Source organism: Ovis aries, chromosome 3 (assembly GCF_016772045.2).
Source record: "Ovis aries strain OAR_USU_Benz2616 breed Rambouillet chromosome 3, ARS-UI_Ramb_v3.0, whole genome shotgun sequence".
Lineage (NCBI taxonomy): Eukaryota > Metazoa > Chordata > Mammalia > Artiodactyla > Bovidae > Ovis > Ovis aries.
The window spans coordinates 131863760-131868942 of record NC_056056.1 but is presented as its reverse complement, the minus strand read 5'-3'; the positions used below and the strand labels follow the sequence as shown (position 1 = coordinate 131868942).

The window sequence follows — 5183 nt, the reverse complement described above, 5'->3', positions numbered from 1 at the left end:
TGCACACTGAATTTTAGCAGCACTAATATTCCAGTTTAAAGGGAGTCTCCTTGCATGTCTCCGACTATGATTTATTGTTTATGATACTGATGATTGATCTGGTTCATTACTTTGCACTTGAATCAGATAACATACATATTTTCCCGGTCTGAGAATATAAATTTCATCATTTAAGACACTGTGAAATAAATTCATCACCATACACACACATGTCTATCCTGAGAAACTCCTTCTTCTTCACCTTTGGGTTCATGGAGTGAAGACCATGGCTGACCCTGGTGGCTGCAGCTTGGAAAGGCTTCCCAAGGACCCTGGGCATTAGGATAGAGCTGCGTGTCAGTAGGTAACCTTCCAAAGGCGATGGGCTTTACCTGGCTGGAGGAGTAGTGGAAGTTTGGATGGGGTGGCTTGTTTTTCGGAGGGGTGTGACCCAGCCTCTATCCCCAGGAGCAAATGGTTTGAGGTTTCAGGGAGATGCCTGCCTGCTCTGATGCCAGGAGCTGGACCGGCTCAGAAATTGAGGCCATGAACCCATTTTTGCTGGCTTAGGTTGGGGGTTGGAACGGAGCCCCAGGAGGGTTAGTAAGGGACGGCTGAGCAATAAGAAATGAATCCCTAAACCTGTGAGAGAGAATGGGGTCTGGGCACTCTGGCTCCCTCTGTGTGATGTGGAGTGAGCCTCTGAATGTGGCATATTCAGCAGGCCTCCTCCAGGTTCAGGACCTAAGCAAGTCCACTGACCCTGTGCTCGGATGCCTGAGGCTGGCCGGCTCCCCTGGGGGCTTTCCGTGCAGTTCCCCTTCCTGCCTCCCTCCTCCCGGAGCCACGGCTGAAGCCCAGGGGCAAGATTCTCGCTGACACTCACCTACCCTCGCCTGAATCTCACTCCCTTCTCTCCCTTTCATTGTTCCGTGGGTAGTTTCTCAGGCTCTTACTCATCTGCGTAAGTTCTCTGCTTTAAATCCCCTCTTTAAAATCATCAGATATATTTTTATTTTCCGGGTTGGGCCCTGAAGGGGACGGAGCAGCAGTCAAACAGACGCGGTGCTTGTGGCTGTGGCATTTGTATCCTTGTGGAGGGGGAGGGAGGCACAGAATACAAACAGATACACAGGGTATACTGAGAGGCAGTAATAACGCTGACGCAGGCTGCTAGCAGAGACCTCCACGCTGTGGGCAGGGCAGTCAGGGGAGACCTCCTGGGTAAGAGGCATCCGAGCTGCAGAAAGTGAGGGAGTGAAGGTGGCCAAAGAGGCTGGGCAGAGGCCCTGAGGCTAGAGCGTCCTGGCGTGCTGGGGAAAAGCAAGAAATCGGGTGGCAGAAGTCGAGTGAGCGGGAGGGCTGGTGGTGGGAGATGCATACAGAGAAGTAGGGGTTGGGCAGGTCATTTAGGGCCTTACGGACCACTGTGAGGACTGCTTTCACTCTGAGTGACAAAGAAAGCCATAGGAGGATTCTGAGTGCAGAAGTGATATGATCTGACTTATTTTTTAAAAAACATTGACGTATAGTTAATTTACAATGTTGTGTTAGTTTCACGTGTACACCAAAGTGATTCAGTTATACCTATTAATACATACATATTAGATTCTTTTTCAGATTCTTTTTCATTATAGGTTATTATTAGATATTGAGTATAGTTTCCTGTGTTATACTGTAGGTCCTTGTGGTTTACCTATTTTGCATAGAGTAGCGTGAATATGTTAATCACATACTCCTAATTTACAGCCCCTCCTGCTCCCCCGCCACTCCACTCTGCCATTTGGTAACCATAAGTTTATCTTCTACATGATCTGACTTATACCTGAAAAGGATCATTTTGGCTGCTGAGTGGAGGATAGGCTCTAGAAGCAGAGAGACCCGTTCATCAACCATGATTGCTTTGTGTTTTTATATTTAAAAAAATCCAGAGGCACACAGTTTATGGCTAGCAGGGTAGCCCCACAAAGTGATTAAGGACTCAAGCCTCTTCTATATTTTTGCTTCACTGTCCTGAGTGCCTGGCTTCCACCCTCCATGGACTTCATGTTCTATGATGAATGCTGAAGCTGCAGCCGTGGAGCACTCTGAAGGCAGCAGGAGTGAGGATGAGGAAGGGCTAGCTCGTTCTCCTTCCACAAGTCTCCCCAGCAGTCTGTGCAGCACCTCTGATTATGTGGCCAGAACTGAGCCACGTGGCCACACCTAGCTTCTAGGGCAGCTGGGAAATAGTTTCCCTGTTGCGTGTATTGTCCAGGGTTTTGTCACCAAGGAAGAAGGGGAAGATGACATTGGGTGGTCATTAGTCTCCTCCACCACACAATTAAAAAGATGTTGCAATAATCCAGGGGAGAGAGGATGCTGGCTTGTACCAGGTGGTATTGAAGGAAATGGTTGGTGGTGGTCAGATTCTATAGTGTTTTCTTGGTAAATCTGACAGAATTTGCTGGAAAATTATTGGTTGTCATGCATACAAGAGAGCAGTTCAGGATGATGCCAGTTTTGAGCAGCTGTAAGAATGGAAATTTCTATGGACTGAGTTGAGGAAGACCTCTGAGGGGACCCAGTTGGTGAGGAAGGCTTTGGAAATCCTGAGTGCTGTCCTGGCCACTTTAAGTTTGAAAGGCTCATTAGACATTCTGATGGAGCTTTCAGGCAGGCAGTTTGATACATAAGGCTGGAGTTCAGAGACTATTTCTGGGCTGGCTAATATTTAAGGCTAAGAGATAGGATGAGATCATCTTAAATGTGCATAGAGAGAGAAGAGGATGAGATCAGAAAGATGGGAGGAATTGACAAAGGAGACAGGGCAACCTTGTCTGGTGAGGAGGTGGGAGAACCAAGAGTGAGGTGGCCCGGAAGCCTTGGGGACACAGCGTCTCAAGGAGGCTGTGATGAGGAGCTGTGTCATGTGCTTTGATGGGTCAAGGAAGACAAAGTGAGGTTAATCAATCAAAAGGCGACTTACGATCTTGATAAGAGCCTTTCCAGAGTATTTGTAAGGGCCTAGCGTGAGCTTAGAGGTAAATGAGGGACAGGACTATGGAACGGACATTCTGAAAGTTCCTTCCACTACAAAAAACATAGAACCTGCATGCTGCTGCTGCTGCTGCTGCTAAGTTGCTTCAGATGTGTCCGACTCTGTGCAACCCCATAGATGGCAGTCCACCAGGCTCCTCCATTCCTGGGATTCTTCAGGCAAGAACACTGGAGCAGGTTGCCATTTCCTTCTCCAATGCATGAAAGTGAAAAGTGAAAGTGAAGTCACTCAGTCGTGTCCGACTCTTAGTGACCCCATGGACTGCAGCCTACCAGGCTCCTCCATCCATGGGATTTTCCAGGCAAGAGTACTGGAGCGGGTTGCCATTGCCTTCTCCGAGAATCTGCATAGATCAGCTTTTTTTTTTTTTAAACTGCATTACTGAGTTTGCAAGAAGTCAAAGAGCTTTTCAAGAGGAAAAAAATCCTCAAAAAACCATGAGTTAAGACCAGATTGATAAAGAGTAAGCTGCTCTTACTTGGCAAGGAGATTCAGGAGAATCTGAAGGTTCAAAATTCTTGGTCTTAACTATGTCTACTCAATACCCTCACAGCCAGATCCTACTTCTAACTTCTGTGTTAAGAGACCTAGAGGGTGGAACTTTCAGTTAGTGTTGCAACTTTGAAAACTTCCCAATCAGACCCTTTCTGAGGTCCTCAGATCAATTTTCTCTGACTCCAGGGAATGGGTGTCTGTGCTCAGTCACTAAGTCAAGCCCAGCTCTTTGAGACCCCATGGACTGTAGCCCACCAGGCTCCTCTGTCCGTGGGATTCCCCAGGCAAGAGTACTGGAATAGGTAGCCATTTCCTTCTCTAGGGGATCTCTCTGTCCCAGGGATTGAACCTGTGTCTCCTGCGTGGCAGGGGGATTCTTTATCACTGAGCCAACCTGGAAACCCTCAGGGAATGGGAGACTCCCTCAAAGTTGCCATGAAGCCTTCTTCTCTGTAAAAACCCCAAATGGTGGCTGATGCTCGTGCTGAGGAAGGGCCCAGAGGCCCCTAGGGCCCTGGAATGGGAGGCCTCAGCGGAGGCTTTGGCTGCGGTATCTGAGACAGGGATTGGGCCGGGGTCGAGGCTGTGGAACCTGAGGCTGTGGTCTTACCCAGGCAAGACTGAGGACAAGTGGTTCCCCATCACCAAAGTGGGCTGCCTGGTCAGGGATGTGAACATCAAGTCCCTGGAGGAGATACATCTCTTCTTTCTGAGCATCAAGGAATCTGAGATCATTGACTTTTTCCTGGGAGCATCCCTCAAGGATGAGTTTTGAAGATGATGCCTGTGCAAAAGCAGATGCTTTTGCTGTCCGGGGGACCAGGTTCAAGGCACTTGTTTCCCCTGGGGATTGCAGTAGTCACGTTGGTTTGGGTGTCAAGTGCTCTAAGACGACCGCCACTGCCATTCGTGGGGCCATCACACTTGCCAAGCTCTCATCGTCCCTGTGCTGTGAGGCTGCTGGGGGGATGAGATGTGCAAGCCCCACACTGGCCAGCTGACTGGCCACCGCGGACCTGTGCTGGTGCGCCTCATCCCTGCCCCCGGGGCACTGGCATCATCTCAGCCCCTGTGCCCAAGAAGGTCCTTGGTGATGGCCAGAACTGACCACTGCTGGACCTCTGCCAGGGGCTGCTCTGTTACCCTGGGCAACTTCTCCAAGGCCACTTTTGATGCCATTTCTAAGACAGACAATTATCTCACCCCTGATCTCTCGAAAGATATGGTGTTCATCGAGTCTGCATATCAGGAACTCACTGACCATCTTACCAAGACCCTCGCCAGGGTTTCCCTGCAGAAGACCCAGGCTCCAGCTATAGCCACCACATGGTTTTATATGAGAAAAATGCAGCGAATTGGAGCTCATTAAAAATTAAGTTGCTGTGAAGACCTGCACCACTCCACCTGTCTGTCTCTGTCTCCCAACTCTTGCCCCAGGGTTCAAACCCCTGTCTCCTGTGTCTGCCTGCACTGCAGGAGGCGTCTTTACTGCTGAGCCACCAGGGAAGCCCCTCCTACACTCCCTTAAGTATCAGTTCTAACAGTGCAAGAAGAAACCAGGCGACTGTGATATTTATAAAACACCACTGTTGTTATGGCGACTAAGTGCCAAAGCCACTGGATTCCCCAATGCCTTCTTGTTCTCCACCTGCCCTTTGTCCCATGTTAC

At 49.3% G+C, this 5183-nt stretch overlaps 1 pseudogene; it reads left to right on the top strand.

Moving 5' to 3' along the window:
- The first annotated feature begins 3979 nt into the window (after positions 1–3979).
- Positions 3980–4883, top strand: LOC101106838 (small ribosomal subunit protein uS5-like; annotated as a pseudogene).
- The last annotated feature ends 300 nt before the right edge of the window (positions 4884–5183 follow it).